The 19,434-nt window shown below is 44.6% G+C and overlaps 1 protein-coding gene across 4 annotated transcripts in view; it reads right to left on the bottom strand.

The window, feature by feature from the left end:
- Positions 1–12,873, bottom strand: part of AHRR (aryl hydrocarbon receptor repressor) — an 89,600-nt gene extending 76,727 nt beyond the window's left edge. For 2 of the 4 annotated variants that reach the window (XM_056332995.1, XM_056332997.1), the window contains exon 1: positions 12,293–12,432. The gene's annotated coding sequence lies outside the window, so the exon portion shown is untranslated. Of the gene's footprint in view, positions 1–12,292; positions 12,433–12,767 lie in introns of those variants that run through there. The other 2 variants (XM_056333001.1, XM_056332996.1) reach the window with 2 other exon arrangements.
- Between the last annotated feature and the right edge of the window lie 6,561 nt (positions 12,874–19,434).

The following is a 19,434-nucleotide window of genomic DNA, read 5'->3' as shown; positions in this document are numbered from 1 at the left end:
TGACAGGCAACAAGGTTCAATACAAAGCCATTGGTGATAACATTTGCAAAGTTATAAAAATTTAGAAGACTGGTAAATAATGCTGAAGACAGTGAAATGGAGCAATCTGGAGTGCCCTGTAGGCTGATTCTGTTTATCCACAATGCATTTTAACACAGCCAAATGCAAACACTGGCATCTCAGAATATGGTATGCAAGTCATTGCTACTGAATAGGGACTGCATCCTGAAATGCCAGTGATTCTTGAAAGGAACTAGGGATCAGAGTGAAAAATGAATACAATTCATCCCCTGAGCTCCCAGGAAGGAGCTGCTGCAAAGGCAGCTAATGCAGTTGCTGACCTAAGTGAAGTGATTTTACCTCTGTTTACAGATACGATGAGACTGATGCTTGGAACAGTGTGTACAGTTCCCATGTAAGTGTTTTTCAAATGATAGAAATTGGAAAGGGTGAGGAAAGAAGCTAGAAGAAATACTTGCAGGCTGAAGAAACTGCTTTGCATAGAAAAAAGAATTTGGTGACTTGAGTAAAGCGAAGTACTTTCATGGGGAAGATACGGGTGCTGAATTATTTTCATCTGAAACATAGCAAGCACTTAGTGAAGCTGAAGCCAGATACATCCAAGTAAGAAATAAGGCATTGATCTCTAACATCATGAGCATTTAAACAGTGGGGCAAGCTACAAAGGATTTAATGGATTCTTTGTCTTGAAATGACTGTTAGATGTCTTTCTGTAATGTACACTTCACCCTAACAGAAGTTAGGCTTAAATTAAATAGAAGCAGTTGGGCTGAACACAGACATACTCATAAAAAAAAGCTTGGTAGCTTTGGTAGCTGTAGGAGGTCAAATTATATTATCTGATCATCTCCCCTTTCATTAAATTTTATTAATAATTTCCTTCCCGAATGTGATCACATACCATGCATTCAATGCCAGAACTACCTAAAAGGGCTGTGCAAACCACAGCTTCAAAGCAGTGCAGGATTCGAAGAGGCAGCCTGGGAGTAAGGAAGTTGCGTTCCCGTTCCCGTTCCCATCCCCACCACACCACACAACTGTGGCACAGCTTCAACAGGAAAGCCAGCAGGGGATGGTGCTGGAGTACAGCTTGGCTTTTCACAGGGTTGCCTTTCTACCTTGGGAGGAGCAACTCTGGAAAAAGACTTCCACTCGCAATGGCTAATCATCAAAATCGAAATCTACCTTCCTGCTGTCACTAAATTAATTGTGATTAGCACGTTTCTGCCAAATGCTTTGCCTCTGATGAACGGCCACGTTTTAGAGAAAATATGATAACGGCTTTGGATATATCTTTGCAAACAGCATGCAGTACTCTTTCCAGCTGAAGCAGCCCCACTTCAATAAAAAAAAAACAGAGCAGAGAGTCACAAAAATGATTAAAGCTTGAGAAAACGAGCCCCACAGTAAGAGTCCAGGAGCTCAAACTGTTTGGGTTATCAAGGAGAACAGCAACAGAGAATTTCCTCACAGTAAGTAACTACATGATGTAAGAAACAAACATTTCGTGACAGAGATCAAGCTAATTCTAGCAAGATCCAATTTACAGAATTTGAGGCTAATTAAATTCAAATTACAAATAAATGAGGATATCTATTAAAATAATTTACCTAGGACTATAGAGGCCTCTTCATCACTGAGCCTTTTTTTTAATCAAGATTTTTTTTTTCTGAAGAAAACTATCAGACCTCTGTGGCGCAGAATTTTTCTAAGGATATCTGATGGTCCATGTTTTACATGAGATCAAAACAAGACCATGGTGGCTCCTTCTGGCCCTATAACTTACTTTTCTGCCTCAATCTTCTCTCCAGTGAAAAAGGAAGAAGGTTAATTCACAAACCCGAAGAGTTGCCAGAAATATTAATTGACTAATAAAAAGGCATATAGCACTTGACTTACAAAGGGTGTTCTGCAAGTACTGGGAATCATATGTTGGGTTCCAGCACAGCTAAGGTTGTCTGACATAGCATATATATATAAACTTTCTTTAGTTTCCTTTAAAGAAAATATGTACAAGTTTTGCTACATTCAGAGCTTCCGAACCAAAAAACAGTTTGCATGTGCTCAGGAGACTTGTGGTGGTCTGACAGTTATCTATAGTTTCTGCCTGAGCTGAGCACACGTCATCCCCTTCATTCCTCCTACAGGCATCTGCACTACACATATGCATCCCCATGCGCTTTACATGCCTCCCCTCAGAGCAGCAAAGGCAGAGCCAGACTTTCCCTCTCGCTGTTCCTCCCCATCCTGGTGTGCTCTCCCTGCTCCAGCCGCTGCGCCCAGAAGCAAAGGACTCCAAACACCAGGCATGGGATGAGGAGTCGGCATGGGAAGGGCTGGGAGGCAGACGAGGCGAGGCAGGGAGGGGACAGAAGCAGGCTGCTTGTGGTCCTGAATCTCAGCATCCCTAAAACCTGCAGACAGACGCTGTGCCTCATAACACTCAGAAAGGGACGACTGCTTTTGAATTATCACTAGGACTTCAAAGTAACCATCAAAAATCCAGGATTTTTGCCAGAAATCGGGTGGCCTGCGCCTCCCAGCTGGAGTCTCCCACCCAGGTCTCCTGCGTGCTCCTTTGCCATCACTGCTTGCGTTCGAGGGAGAAGTGTGAGCAGATGGAGGCAGACCCTGCCCAGCTCACGGAGCTTTGGGGAGGAATCAGGGCTGTGCTGCGGCTGTAGGAATGAGGGCTGCGTGAGTGTAGGAATGAGGGCTGCGTGAGGCACGGCACGCGATTACAGCCCGTGACATCAGAGGCATCAGCCCTCGTTTTCTGGGAGCCTTGGTCTGATTTCCAATGGTGATGAGCTCTCAGCGCTGCAGCTGAAGGTGCTCAGAACTGCTCTCTGAAGGAACGGACACCAAAGGCTGCACCTGCTGGAAAATCGCCTTCCGAGTGCCTGGCATTGCATAAATGAGAATACATCTTTCAGATTTATCTCTCCTAATAAGACCATACGTCTCAGCAGTATAATAAAGATTAATTGAAAAAGATTAAATTAAGTGGTTTCAATGTACTCAGATATTAGAGTCACAATTATCACAGAACTGTCTGTGACAAAATTAATAGCACCGTGTTTGCATGGGATTTGAACAGTGCGTAGTATGGAACTGGGATCACAAGGTGAATGAGGACAATAGAAACAAAATACGCAATTTCTCGGTTTAGTATGAGATTAAGTTTAGTGCCTGTCCACATAGCTGAGTAATTCACATTTCATCTTTAACTCCCAGGTTTCCTAATTTGCAAGTGCAAGACTCTGAAACATGGCAGCCCTTTGCTACAGGGTGGATACGCAGCTACACTCTTCAGGAATCTTTAGTAGAACAATAAATTCAATCACTATTCTTCCCTCGCAAATGAGTTCATTTGGGGACTAAATTATCTCATCAGCCCTCCTTTCTTTATTTGTTTATATAAGAAAACCTGAAAATAAGTTCAAGGACACTTTTTTTGAGCCTTGAGGATGTAAATAGCTAACTTCTAAAAAAGTTTAGATGGAGGTGGGGGTTTTTTTAAGTCATGTTTTACAAATTAAGCTGGTTTTAGAACTTTTAACATGTGCACTGTGTCACTTCAGAAAGGATACAGACCATAGCATGTAAAAAAAACCCACAGAAAAAATCAGATTGGCCATAAATCTGGTACAATACTTTATAGTTAGTGGAGTGGCATCTCTATACCAAGCTTGACTGTGGTTCTCTACTGTCTTTGCCACAGATCATCTGAGGACAACACGGGGCTGCCGCAGCAGCAGAACTGTCCTTTCCACCGTAAGGTGTGAGCAGTGATGAAAAGTTTGCTACAGCTGGGGCAGTTAAGGTATTGTCTGACCCATATGGATTACATGATGATTAACAAGACATTAAGTCTCACATCGCAATCTTGCCCTCAGTAGAGATATTAGTGTAGCATGTTTCACCTTTAAATTCTCAGGAACATTACATCTTTGAGATCAATATCCCTGTTATTTTCCTGGTACCAGACTAACAGGTCAAAAGAAGTAACTTCTGGAGAATGAAAAGCAGATGCTGTGAAAGCCTAAATATCATTTCCATAGCAAATTTGAATAAAACCAGTAAGATAGGTCAATGAAATATTTCTGCCATGAATGTGTAGTGTGGCAGGGCCGTAGTTCAGCTGTCTCCAACCTATAGCTAGTTCAGGTTCTGGGAGCAGCTTCATGCTGGCAAGACAGCTCAGTACAAGCTAACAACTTAAGTATATTTATCTAGTGTATATTTAACTTTTCAGATAACTTCTGCCCCAATTTAGCTCTGTGCTGATAGTTTATCAGGTTTGCCTAGTTCACTGACTTGTCTACGCTACTCTGCAGTTGCAAGTGAGGGATAAATACCCTTAGATAAAAGAATAACAATTTGTTTTCACAGGACACACATGGCCTTGCATTGGCTGCGTTTTGGGTTGGTTTATCCTCACCCCACTGTGTGTTGCTCCACTCCCCTGTTCCACCATAAGGTTGTACATGTTCCAGCACCCATCCACCACCACGATGGGGTGAACTAGACATGTCACTCTGAGTCACAGAACTAGCCACAGGTTGCAAATGCAACTATGAACTACAAAGCTACGCTGGTCCTCCAAACGCTCTTCTAAGTTCACTAGCATTCCTGGTGTTACCCTCCCAACCACCTATGTTTTAATACTCTGCTTGTCATTTCAACAGATGCTGGCTGTCTGGGCTTTGGGACTCTCTTTGGAATACTAGATGAATGATCTTCAGTAAGACTATTTATCACCCTACATCCACCAGGACAAACTAGAAGTGTGGTGCAATTTTGGAGCAAACACTAACAATGTGATGAGAAACTCCGAGTTATACAAAGGGAGGCTGCAGATAGATGAGAGGATTCAACAGATGACAGACAAAGAGAGATATACTAGGAACTGTTTTTAGGAGTTTTCTACTGTAAAGCCAAAATGGAACTAATTGAAATAGAATTTTTGTCAGGAAAGGATTGCTTACCCAAATCAGGGAGACTCTTCATGGTAGCCAGTAAGCTGGTGATCGCCTCCTGCAAGTGGGCCAAGACACAGCTCCAAGTTTTTTGAACACACCATAATTGCTCTCTCATTTCCCTGACTCCTCTCTTCTTGTCCATAAAAGGTTTCTTAAAAGGTTTTAGTTGCACTCCAGCACAGAACAGAAGTCAAAATATGTGACATCTCATACATGTCGTCTATCTAGTTTTTCATGTTTATATATATGATACATATGTCGCATATGTATCATATATTCATATATTTCTGTATCACTAGAGACAGTGTGGAAAGAGAAAGAAGTGGCCATCTCTGGCTCAGAGACATAGTGTGTCCTCAAAGGAGCCTCTGTGACACCAGGAGAACACAGCACAGCGTTTTGCCCAAGAAAAGAGAAAAAAAAAAAAAAAAAAAAGGACTGGATCTAAGGCAAACAAAATGGGGACTGACATCTTTATTATTATAAAACTTCTTATGAAACGTCTGTGTGTGTGTAGGAGTGGGAGAGCAGGGAGAAAAATGCCTTATAAACCTAGATGTAACATCAGCTTGTTGGGAAGATGCAATCCCATTCTTCTGGCTTTGCTCTTCTGTGTTCCTCCTTCTCAGTGATATTCAGTCAGAGAAAAGGAGAAGCAGACGATGAAATGCCAAGACTCCCATAACAGAGGTTCAGCAGAGCTTAGATATATGAAGATCCACAGAAAAAAAGCCAAAAACTTTCAGGACAAAAATAAGGTGTTTTCCTCAAAGCTTGACATGGGAATGCAAAGAAAAATTGAAATGTAACTTGAAATATTTTCTCCTAGAACTGAGCAAGTTATGTTAACTTGATGCCTAAATTGACATTGCTATTATTGTTATCGCTGCAATTCAGTCTTTTAAAATGTTTTTGCTACAAGTGTAAGAAACACTGCAGCATTTGAAAGAAGCAGGTCACAGTTTAGAAAGGCAGACCGAGAGCCAGGCTGGCGTACGAGTTGTCAAGATTTTGCTCAGTTCTTGCAAGTGTTCAGTTTCATGAAGTACATGAAAATCAGAATGAAAACTTAAAAGTTCCTGTTCTTTCAGATAATAGAATCTGAAGACAAAAGTAAAAATAAAACCTGATGTAGCTATTATTTTTGAGATTACAAATGTAGCTAAACAAGTTATACTGGTTGAAAGGCTGGCTAGTTTTGTCTGCTGTGCTGACAAGGCACTACTCCAGCACCTTGGTTCGGATACGTACTCAAGTATTACTGCAGGTCATTAACTATGGCTGTATTAAGTGTACGATTTCTTCCCCAGGAACACAAATTTCTCCTTTGTAAACAGTATAACATATCTATTCCTATTCTGTTTCTGAGATCTATGGACATATCTACATTTTTGTTTGTTATTTGACAATTTTTGGCACTTTCTATTGCAAATAATTTTACTCTTTTAAAGACACATCTCCAGAGGAAAAAATACATTTAAATACATTTGCAAGTTGTCTGCAGTACAACTCTGTCTTCTGTTTATATCTGTTACTACCCCATACTAATCAATATATAAAGATTTATTCTCATTATTAACCCCAGCAGTAGTATTTCCTATGTACTCCTTAAATTATTCATCATATATTTTTAGATTTTTAAAAACTAATTAAATTAAACTTTCATAAACAAGTAATGACTGCAAGTATTTCACTTTATATAATCAGTGTAAGACGTGGAAGGAAATTTAATCTTTTGCCTTCAAAACTCCCAGAACTTTTTTTAGTCTCTAAGATGAAAAAGCAAATGTTTTATGGGTACATCCTACCACAGTATAATTTGTTATAAAGCATTGCTACCATCCAAAACCACCTGACACTAATGAAGGAGCTAGTTTAACATTGACTGATTCTCACCTACTCCTGAAAAGCAGCAATAAACAGTAATTTTTCACTGAGTGAAAATCTTAGGGAATACCCCCACTTGCAGGGTAGGGGAGAGCTCTTTTAGCTGCTTTTATAGCATGGTTTCCCTCCCCAGTCCCTGAACACCCATCTATCCCAAGACAGAAGGATTTTGTTAATCATTTCATCTTTGCAAATGGGGCTGAAAGGACCCTCAAGAGATCATACAGAACATCCTTCCCTGCTTCATACAGAAGCAGCTGTACCAAAACTATTCAGAGGTTTCAGATCAGAGAAATGGCTTGCAAGCATGAAAGCCTTGTCTGGTTTTTTTTGTAGCTAAATCAATTGATATAATAAAAAAGCGCCACATCTTTCTAGTCTTTTACATGCTTAGGCCATCATAGCTGTAATGACACAGCTGCTGAACCACTCCCAAAAGCTGCTTATACTGAAGAAGTATAGTTTCTATGAGTACCCCAGAGATTTTATTCCAGCATTTAACTATTACTAAAATCACAATTTTTTTCCCAAGCATCTTAACCTAAATTTTCCTTACTGTGATGTAAGATATGATTCTATCATAATTTCTTGCCCTAGCTGAAATGAACTTAAACAACAGTTTAAGCTCAATTAATTTTGCAGCTAACCCTATATTTCTAAAGATTTTTAACTTTTTCCCCTTTACTCTTCCCATCTCTAGACTAAACAATTATTTTAATCTTTTCTTGTAAGTGATGTTTTCTAGGTATCTGATCATTCCTGCTCTTTCCTCTGGACTCTTAATTTGGTCTGTACTTTTTCTCAAGCTCTCAAATGATCACAATACTCCAGCTAAGGACCTACGAGTAACATGAAAAGATTATTCATTATCTTAGAAAAAACACTCCTATTTTTACACTCCCATTTTTACACACTGTTTTCACAACAGTGCAATGCTACTGACTCATATTTAGTTTGTGATCCACCAAATGTCCACATCCTTTTTGCCTCAGCTTGTGTTGCCTAGCCAGCTATTCTCCGTGCTGTGTTTGCGTATGTGATTTACTGCTGACTGAAGGTAAGCGTTTGCACAAAACCTTACAGAATCGCATCCTCCTTGGTTTTCTGGAAGTTGTGACTGTCAAAAATCACTCTGAACTTGATTCTCATCTTCCAGGGTGCCTGAAACCTGTTTCAGCTTGGTGACCTCTGCAGGCTGAATGCCCACATCATTCAAACCATTCATGAAACCGGGAACAGCTCTGACCGACCCCTGCAGAGTCCCAACCTGAATGACAGTCTTCCCAACATACCCCTCCAAAATCTCTAGTACCTTTATCCTTCGCCCACAGAACAACCTCAGCAAATTTTGCTTCCCTAGAAGACACTGTGTTTGTGGAAGGATTCCTCATTTGAGGGCAAGGAGAGGAAGACTCAATCTGACAAGTGCACCAGCAGTGCTCAGACATCAGAAAAACACATTTTGGAGAAGCAAACCCCTGTGAAAGACGAGGCCAAGAAGAGCCACTTTCCAAACAATGCTGCCCTGACTGTGAGGTGAGAGCATAATATTTGGAATTTCAGCAAAGGAAAAAGTTCAAGAGGCTACTCAGCATCATGACTTCCAGGGATCAGTACACTACCAAATGTAGCAAACAGCTCCTGGGAAAGCAAGGCAATGACCCCAAAACTGCCACGTATTCAACTTCACTCTGTCTCAGCTCCAGCGTTAACAGAACAAGGAGAAATCCACTAATCGTGGATTTTTACAGTCCTAACAAGGAACAAAATTTGATTTTATGTTGTTAGCACGTTTTCCACAAGCTAAACCTACCAAAATGACCACCATTTAGCATCAATACAAATCAAGTTTAAGAGTAAGGAATAAATATTTAATATCTTTAATGCATTGACATAATGATTGCTGTTGAATACAGAGCCATAGCTCTGGTGCACCAGGCACCGCTGCAGTCACAGGACAGGTCAAATACATGATTACAAACAACGTGGTTTGCAGCCCCAGCTTAATAAGACTGCATCATGCAAATTTATTCATTGCCTACAGATGCAGCCTTGATTCAAAACCATAGACAGTACAGCCCAGCCCAAAGCAATCTCATCATGTGACAGGTACCTGGGTAGACTAAATGCTTTGCTCAGAGACACTCGTATTAAAGGTGTTCCACTGACACAGGCTGCTAAGCACTGCTGTCTTGCACAATTTTACACCATCTTCCTACACTTGCCCTGCTGCTGCATACCAGAAGGCACCTATCAGAGGGAAAGGGTAAGATCCAGCATAAGGTTTCAAAAACAAAGGTAAAAGAGACACGCTGGGGTTTCTTGCAATTGTAGCTGCGTGCCTGCGTACCTGAGGATTGCACTTGAGTGAACAGATCCTACCTTGTCTACACTGCAATGGTGGTATCACACACCGGCCCTACGGACCTCGGGGGATCGTGAGTATTTGGGGTGCATCCCAGTTAGCATTATGTTGGCATCATTTTGTCCACCCCACCTGCGCAATCCCGGAAGACCATCCATTCAAATTCTGCAGTTACCCATGTCATATTTGTTATGTTGACAACAGCACAACACAGCCACAACTGCTACAGAAACCTCAAAGATCATGACTCTGAAGGTAAGTTGAACGAAATCCAAAATTGCCAACAGGGAGCTCCGGACTGACAGAGACATACTACTAAAGCATTTCTGTCTCAGGATGTTCAGCTGGTCCTTAACACTGAGTCAAATTCCTTGGAAAGCACCTTGAAATTTTCATTCTTCATGCAGACACAGGAGTCTGCTTTAGGGTCCTCTTCCTCGTAAAGAAAGCATCTACTCAGTACACTTAAGGCTGCATATTTGCCCTTGTATCCACTTTCTTTGCTTTGACCTCAAAATGTTTGTAGAAATCCTGGTCTGCATTTGCTAGCAGCAATTTGCATAGAGGGCCAACAACAAAACTGCTTCTCCCAGAGCTGCAGCTCTTGCTTCTGCTAGCCAAGTACAGCCAGATTTATTCACATATATATTAGCATATACCTCTGACATATAACTGACCTTCTCATACCAGCAGGTAGCTGACAGGAAATTAATTTCTGGAGCAAAGACAATTTTTTGCTTTTCACATCTTGTTGCAGCGATGGCCCATTCTGAGCATCAGTGAGCACTGCATGGCTGCAAAGTCCTCCTGTCCTGCTTGCCACGGCCATGTGGTGACAGTGACCACCAGCAGTGAGCTGCCACAAGCAGGGCAGTTAGGCAGTAACTATGCGGGAACATTCACATTGACAAGGCTCCCCTTGACCATGTCTTTGCCCATACCAGGGAAGCAGGCGGGCACTGCCTGCGGTCCAGGTAACCCCGTTCAAGTGGGAGCAGCCGGAGCTCAGCAAAGTCGCACTTGTGTCATTCAGGCAGATCGTGTTAGCAGTTGATGAATTGTGGTTATCTGAGCTATAGCTTATTCCTCATGGGTAAGCCAACTCAAATTGAAAACATCACCACTCTTCAGAAACGGGTTTGTGTGTGGACATGAGTCAAATTAGAAGCAATGTCTGAGTTAGGACACCAGTTACTCCACAGTGAAGACAAGCCCATGTTATCCAAATTCACCCCCTTCCCGGGACTCAGCTTTATTGGTTATTCAAACATTACTGAAAAAAAAAATCCTGGCTGACACTTCCTACCCAAACTTGGCAATTCCTTAAATTTTCCTCCAAAATCTGCTTTGTCCTAGCTGTCTCTGGGCACAAAGAGACACTCCCACATCCTTTACATTCCAGTTGGGGCTAATTGAACTCACATGTCAGCATGAGTCAGCAGTAATTACCAGGAATATTAAAGAAAGATTTGGCACCGGACCTTGGTTATTCAACAGCAGAGCCCCCACATTTAGTGGGGTCTTGGGTTGAATCAAACCCCTTGAAAACACGACAGCAAAAGCTGTACCAAGTTCTCAGTCTAGTTCAACTACTTATGGGCAGTTCCTGATACCAAAAGTGTCTTTACTGCATTTTTAGATATACCTACAGAAAGGCAAATCTAATGGTAAAATAATTTCTGACTACTAAATCCTCCACGGTGGAGTTTAAACCTGTTTACACGCTGAAGCCGACGAATCAATATTAAAGCGGCTGCCTGGTTTTTGTAAGCATCCGCGCTGCAAAGCGGGCCTAGCAATGCATTTCCTCCTTACGATTCCTGGACAGAAATCCGAATCGATGGGAAGTTGAGGTAATAACATACCTTCCCCTCCCACAGCTCATTTGGAATGAAAATCCTGAAACGACAACAACCCAGCTTTTCCACATACGAGCGTTCAGTCCCTGCCACTCTTTGCTGAAACGGTCCCCCTCGGAACACCTTCACTCTGGGGACTCCAGAGCCTTGTGCTTCCAGAGCTCAAGGCTGGAGGTGTCCACAGACCAGCCCAACGCAGCCCCTCAAAGCCCAGTCCTCTCCTCAAGACCAGAGAACACTCGAACACGCTTTTACGGTCAACTACAGAAAAAAACAGGTTGTCACAAACATATATAGTGACACAGAGATGTGGTGGATGCGGCAGTGAAAAGTGAGGACTGCCTCAGCCTGTGCTCAGGGGTGCGGGCAGGAGCAACAGCATTAAAGTTACTGTCAAAACCTTAACCGGTAACTCACTCTGGATCTTAATATCTGCGGTATTAGGTACGTTGTTTTTCAAGGAAATAAATTCTTGCTCTTGGTTGCAAATTAACCGAGTGTCTTGCCAGTGAATTCGATCTTGTCAGTCATTAAGTCTCTCGCTTAAATGCAACGATTTAGTCTTAGCCCTGGATAATAACACTCTCTACGGTTCATAAAGGAGAACTGTTTTATTTTATCTACTGCAAACATATGTGCATCAACATTCTTCTCAACAGACTACTTCTGAGCCCAACCAGATCATTCAGTTTTATTTAAATCCAGTCCCGGTCGTCTTTTTGAAACCTCCAACTACCAAACAACGTCAAGCATATTCTTGGGGTTTTCTGGTGGTTTTTGTTTCTTTTTCTTTTTTTTTTTTTTTTGGTCTTCAGAGTCTATCTCCTAGAAACTCACTAATGACGCACAAACATTGTTTGTGCCCGTCTTCAGAAAAAGAAAGAAGTTTTTTATGTGATAGAATTTGGATTTATGCTATTTATATTATTCTTTAATAAAGACATAAAACTACAGCTTCACCCGAAGACATACAAAATTCTTGTTTACTAAACAAAGTAAAGCAAAGTCAGAAAAAGCGGCAGAGCCCATACACATGCTTTGCCCTTCCCTCACTGATTTCTCCCCCTTTGCTGTGTCAAACCGAAACGCAACAAGAATTTGTACCTCTGAAGTTAGAAACCGCTGAAAATGAAGGTCTTCAGGGGAAGCGCTGCCTGACCCCAAAGGATACTCACCCTGTCCAGCGCCAAGCGACCGCACTTGGGGCTCGGAGGAGGCGACGTGAAACTTTATGTCACTTGCTTTCCCCTCGGCATGTCTCTCGAGGCATCAGTGGCAAGGATGGGCGAAGCCAGACGTGGCCAAGGTGGCACGGCTGAGCCCTTCGCCGCCCGGCTCACAGCCCTGGGGACAGCGAGGCAGCGCCCCGGGCATCACCCCGTGGCCAGCGGGCACCCGGTACCTCCCGGCGCTCTCGCCTGGGAGCTGCGGCCGGCGCCGGCGCCCGGGTGGCAGCTGCGGGGCGCGTCCGGCGCGGCTGCGGTCCCGCCGCCACCGAAACGGCCGGTGGGGAGCCCCGACACCCCGGGGCGGGCGGGGGGGCGGCCGGGGAGGGGAGGTGGCCGGAGCCGGCGGGCCCCCGGGCCCCCTGCAAAGCCCGGGCTGAAGCCTCGCCTGCCCGCCGCGAGCTCTGGGGATGCAACGACTTACCGCACGGTCCCCGCCGCCACCCGCGGGTGCAAAGTTTCTGCGGGCGAGGAGCAGCCCCCGGCCGCGGCGCGGAGCGGCCGGCCCAGGCGCGGCGGCGGTGCCGGGGCGGCGGTGCGGGAGCGGGCGGCGGGAGCGGCCCGGAGGGCGCCGGGGGTGGGGAGGATGCTCGGCCGCCGCTTCCTCGTGATTCAGGTGGCGGGCTGGCGGCCGAGTGACAGGGCGAGCCGCCGGCTCTCCGCTCGCACGCGATCCCCGGCCCGCCGCCGCCACCCCTGGCCGGCGGCAGAGGGCGCTGCGGCGGCGCGGCGGCACCGGCGGCCGGGGGCGGGCGGCGGCCGGCGCGGCGGGGACCGGGCCACCGTGCGCCGCCGGACGGGGCCGCGGACCTTCAGCGCGCGCCTCCGCCGGAGCTGCCCGCCGCTCCGCCGCGGGCCGGGGGGCCGAGCCGGGCCCCCTGCTGCCCCCGGAGCCGTGCACCTGCCCGCGCCGCCGCCGGGCCCGGCGCTCCCCGCAAGTTGGAAAGGAGAAAGTACCGTGCGCGTCCGCGTCCGCCCCCGCGCTACCTGGAGCCGCCTCAGCCCCCCCGGCATCGCCGCCTCCGGCGGGGGCTGCCCCTGCCCCACACTGCCCCGCCGCCTGCCCCGGTCTCTGCCCGGTGCCGGTTTCTTTGCACTTGTCGCCGTGCGGGGCAGAGGCACATCGCTGCGTACCGCACCGGCACCGCGGTGCAGCACCGCATTTACCGGCTTCGCCAGGAAGCGCAGTAACAGCTGGGAGGTTTTCTCTCATTCACACACCCCCGCCCTCCCCCGGAACATTTTGCCAACGGATTGCTGGTTTGTCCTGGAAGCGGCAGGGGATCCCCGGCAAGCAGCGGGGCCTTTTGCAAGTGATGTTAGATGCTGGTTTTGGTAGGTACCTAAAGCGGCTCTCGCACGGGAGGCGGCAGGACAGGACAGACCAAACCAGAGCAGGCTGATGCGGAAAGTCCAAGGTAACAAACCGACAAACAACCCTCTCCCTGGTGGGATGCCGGTCCTTAGCAAGGGGATCCAAACGGTGAAACTCCAGCAGACTTCTGGGAGTGGTTGCTGTGGGGAGGAACTGTCTACTGCTCCGCAGCCTTGGCCTGCCGCAGCGTCCCCTCAGATGCAGGTGCTGTGGCAGGTAACACCCTTCGGAGAGCAGCACCCTGCACCGCAGTGCTGCAGCTTCTCGGGCCCCAGCTGGCTGAGCTTTATATCCACAGGCAATCCTTTTAGGAAAGCCCAATTATCAAAAAGCAGGTGGCAGGAATAATGTATAGTAAAGCAAAGAACTCCACCTTTTGCTAATCACAGAATCACAGAATGGTTTGGGTTGGAAGGGACCTTTAAATGTCACCCAGTCCAACCCCCCTGCAATGAGCAGGGCCATCTTCAGCTAGATCAGGTTGCTCAGAGCCCCATCCAGCCTGACCTTGGATGTTTCCAGGAATGGGGCATCTGCCACCTCTCTGGGCAACCTGTGCCAGTGTTTCACCACCCTCATTGTAAAAAATTTCCTCCTTACATCTAGTCTGAATCATCTAATAGATCTTTTATCCGTACAAAGCTTTACTCTTAGGTTGCTTGTGGTACAGACAGAATGAAAATGTACTGCCTAGGCATGAATTTACTGAGGAAGGAGTGGCGAGGAACAGGAGTGTTAGAAAGAGTGCCTGAGCCTTCCCTTCTCCCCTCTCGCCCTGGACAGCAGTGAGGAGGGTGGCACCAGCTTCATGGGTGGCCTGCATGGTTGCACTTGCCTGGCTTCCCAGCTTTCCCAGCTGTTCAGAGCTGTATCTCTCTGCAGTGCCCCACTGCCTGACCTCACGATCGCTGTTAAGTCTTTGGCTTGACCGCTCTTGTCTTGCTTTTAGCAGAGAGCCTTCACTTTGACAAATGTACCCGCATAATAAGCTTCCATCCCTCTTTTGCCCATGTTCTTTAAGATGAGGGGAAGTCCGGACCCCAGCCCTCCTGTCCTGTGCATGAAGATGGAAGAGCCCAGCTCACAGGAACACTATTGTTCCAGCAAAATAGAACCAGTCAGTGTTGTTGATTGCTCTGTTACATCTTCCCAGACAGAGCCTTGGCTATAAAAATAGATGCAATAATCCACATGGACAGTTGCAATTGTAAACGGCATTCAAAAGGCAAAAACGGAATTCATAGTTTGACACAGACATATCCCCAATCCGTCAGGATGTGACACACTAGCAACGTGTCTGTGCCAAACTATGAATGCCGTTATTTACTTTTCTTCTGAATGTTGTTTAGGATTGTAACCTTCACAGTAAATTAGTGTATCTATTTTATATCGGACATATTCTGAGAGGCTTTGGTATTGTCTACACTTACTATATTCACAGAATTGATGTAAGTTAGACCGATTTGGGCCACCATAAATCTTTGGGGACTACAGACTGTGCTTATGTTAGGAGGATTTGCCAGCATAACCCTACCAGCAAAATCCTATCTGGCAGAGGCAAGGCCTATGTTTGGAAAGAGAAATCAAAGGCCATCAACACTGAATAGCTCTCCACTAGATGGAACAATGGTGCTTCTGCTGCCAGGCCATTGACAGGGAGTGATTTACCCAATAGAGAAGAGGGGGGCTGCGGGGTGGGGGGGTGGAGTCCAGAAAGTGCTGGATAATGGTGAGACAGTCATAGGACAACTATTGTTCATCACTTCTCCTGGTGAACTCAGTGCTACAAAGGAAAGCCAGGGAGCCAGGAGGTATCTTGGTGTGTGAAGACACATCTGAGCTCATTGACCAGGCACAAACCGGCTCTCCTTTAGAAGCGGTGTCACCCCATGGTGTTCAGATCACTCTACCAAACCTCTTGGTGAATTCATTTGTCTGGGAACAGCGCCGAGCTAGCATATGTCCAGCTTGGAATTTGGACCCTTTTGCACCTGTCTGCATCGATACTTCCGAAGATGACAGTTCAGGTGTTTTATGGGAGCTTATTCCATGTACAGTTGAATGATCCAGCCTGCAGAGACAGTATTTGTGCTGTGTTTTCTTCACTCTCCGGTTTTTAAATTTTGTTAAAAGTAATTACATTTGCCAGGCAAGGATTGTTTTTCATAATCTCATGCTGCTGACTGTTTATACTTATACCAGCTACGTGCAGATCTTTTTTATACAAGTTAGGCTTTCTGAACAACTGCCAGATAGTTCTGCTTTTCTTCTTGAATTTTAATTGCTTACTTGCCCAGCATCTATTTTTAAAATGGAACTGTAAATGGAACAGTAAGTTCCATCACTCACCGTAGAGGCAGGAGGTCAGTGCCCTTCTTACTCCTCCTCTGCTCCCTCCTGCAGGGAAGGTGAAGGAATCAGGACCTGAGCTCTCAAGGCATTTAACCATGGGCATAAGCATTTAAGTTCAGGAGCGCATCTAGATGTAGGTGTAGAGCTCAGTATTTCACAGCACCGAGACCAAGGTTTTCAGGACATACTGATTTTGTATTAGCAGTGCGATCCATCTATAGAGTCACGTGCACAAATACACACATATACATAGAAACACAGAAATGGCTGTTGTTGCAATGCACATAGAGTAGGAGGCTAGAGACTCGCTCAGTCTCAACTGTGTTGTGTGGCCAGGAAAGCAGGTTCTGGATAGTGCTATGAGGTAGCTTAGTAAATCCGCTATAGTAAATCTGTGCCTGCACAGGATTTCAAAGCAGAAACTTTGAAATACTAGTCTGTTTTCTTCTCAGACTCCCTCTACTTGGTTGAAAATGTGTGTTCATTCAAAGGGCTTGTTTGAACACTAAACCTAGACTGTCATCCACACCTTCCTTTTCAAGACCCCATGCAATCAATTTATCCCATAAGCCCACTTCTCTTCTGGAAAATAATTACAGACTTTAGTCTTTATCTGCCTTTTTATGGTCATCATTATTTCAAGCACCCACATACTTAGAACATACATTTTATCTCTCGTACTATAGCTTCTTGAATGTAACTGGCTTCTCAACTGTATCCTTTTGCTCATTTTTTAATATTTCCCATTATTTTTAGACTACCAGGAAGGGAGGTGGTCGTGTGCAGGAAACTAGCAGGGAGCTGGAAGCCAATGTAATTTTCTTCTTGATGCTTTAAATGACACATGCTATTTGAAAAAAGAGACAGACATTCTTAATATTCTCATAAACACAAGCATTTCCTCATGAAGCAACACTGGTTGCTTCTTATTCCTTCCACACTGCTTTTATAAACTCTTAAAGTACAAAGTGATTGAAATAATCCAGATTGCCAGAGCTAGCAAATTACCTTATTTTCTTTGAGTAGTTTTTCAGAACTATCATATCCTCTTTAAAGAAGAAAAAGAAAAAAAGAAGGTAAGACGTTCGGATAACATTCTTGTTAAACTGCAAGCTGTCCTCACTCCAGATTTAGCCCCCAATTTAATCAACTGTCCATAGCTGCAGAAGAAGTGAAATCGCGGCTCAAAAGAGCGTCTTGATGACCAGTTGGGTTTTGGCTTTTGTTTGTTTGTTTGCTTGCTTGTTTTTAATTATTATTTTCCAAGATGTGCTTAACTGGTATTGGGTAGCTCACTGAATTTGCATACTTCTAAGGGTTGTCTCTATTGACCTTATCTTACTGTTACATGGCATCAAAAATTTCATCGTCCAAGCTACTTTTGCTTCCATTTTCTTCTTCCTACTCCTTAGAAAGCTGCAGGTCGGTAGGGCTGTGGTGCTGATGTCTCATTGAAGGCTTCTGAACACTGCAGGGAAAGAGGAGCTTCAGTTGCTGCACTTCTGCTGCTGCCTGCATGCAGGGGCTGGTGCTTGCTTGCTTGCTCAGCAAGAAGCCACTCTGGGAGCCACGGGGGAGAGAAGGCTGAAACCACTGCTCGCTGTGGCTGCCTGGAGTAATGGTAGATCCAAGTTCTCAGATAACAGCCCCCTAAAAGTGACAGTGATCTTGATATTGAAACTCAGTCACTTTTGTCTTCACTTCCCTGCCAAGGGGAAGGTTGACTTCAGCAGGGGTGGGACCTGGTGTTTAGTGCAGAAACTGTAGGTGGGTGCCTGGGGAACAGAACCACCTTTAAAAGCCACCAGAGAAAGGGAGGTGAAAAAGAAAAATCAAATGTTTTTAAATCAATGCAGAAATCTCAAAAGAAGATTACAAGATACTTCTTGCATCCTTCTCTGGCACTTTTTGCACACTTCTGTGTTGTTCTGCATGCTCCAGTTCTGTTTCTAGCAATTCCCCTGACCTTTCTTGCTTAGAAGTCCATATGAACCTGTGAATTGCAGCAAAATGCAAGGAAAATTGTTTAAAGCACTCATGTAGAGACTGAAGAAAAAAGAAACGTTTTTTAGAAATCTAAATTCTAACTGTATTTTCCCGATGGGAGTAAGCAGAAAGAACATAATAAGAAACTATTTATAACAGCACATTATGAGATACCAAAATATGATTCGTCATATTATTCATTTATTGTAAGAAGACATACAGACAGCTAAATGGACTCAATTCCCTGAAGTATTAAAAGAGGGTGCTAAAGCAACAGTGAAACGGCAGAGCTGAGCCCTTATAGGTCATTATTGTCTATAAAAATCAATAAATAACTGCATCATGTCAGTGAACTTTTAAGTCAGTTCATTCCATATGGTCCATCTTTCCTCAGACAAGTCAGTTGCTAAAAACAAGCAATAAATCATCTCCATTCTTTTATTTTAATACTGTAAAGAATATTTGTTTTTATAACCAAATTGATTTAAGACGTAGCGTGGCCACAAAACATTCTAAACAGATGTCTAACTTGAAAGACACTAGTATACTTTCTTACCCTGTAGTCATGGAAATTTAGGGTGCATGCAACCTGAAACTTAGATTTTTAAGCTCAAAGGAAAATGCATTTAGATAGCATATATGTTATTATAAATATTTATTTGTAAGAACTGAATTCAGTGAATAGAAAACATGCTTGCTGCACAGCTCTAGCTGAATTAAAAGCTGCGCAAACAGTGAAGTTGTTACAATACTTGGGATTTATGTGCAGAGGAAATATCACTGCATTAGTATGTGGATTTCTGTTTACAGCTATAGATGGCTCAGAGAAAGGAAAGGTTTTTTTGACACATATATGAAGAATCTGATGTGTAGCACAGCTCATGAGCTTTTATAATTGTCTGTGCATAGCACTTTCTCTGAGAAATATTAGAAATGTTTCATCCCGAGAGATGCAGCAATGGAGGGGCACCAAATGCTTCTTTCTTTGACCTTGGTCTCAGGGGTATGGCAGTATGGCAACCACATTCTCTTTCAGAAAACTGCCTGCTGCCTTCCTCTGACTGTTCCATTGACTGGTAAACCGGGCATTGCACATTCATCAGACTAATCTGGAGCTTTTCTAGTAGAGGATTAGAATGTGTAAAGAGGCTAAACTCAACTTAAAGGGGGCAAAGCCAACCACAGTGAAAAAGGACATAAGCCTGATCTTTTTCTGAGTCCTGTATAAGACAGAGTATCCTTCTATCAGGAAAAAGCTTGCAGACCTGTTCTGAAGCTATGCCAGTCCATCTTGCCCCTGCACACAACTCACTTGGACAGTGCAGACATGAGGAGCATGTGTGGCTGACTAGCACTGATCTTACAGTGCCCCATCACT

Source organism: Falco biarmicus, chromosome 3 (assembly GCF_023638135.1).
Source record: "Falco biarmicus isolate bFalBia1 chromosome 3, bFalBia1.pri, whole genome shotgun sequence".
Lineage (NCBI taxonomy): Eukaryota > Metazoa > Chordata > Aves > Falconiformes > Falconidae > Falco > Falco biarmicus.
The sequence above is the reverse complement of the archived record's forward strand: the minus strand, read 5'-3'. Positions and strand labels throughout refer to the sequence as shown.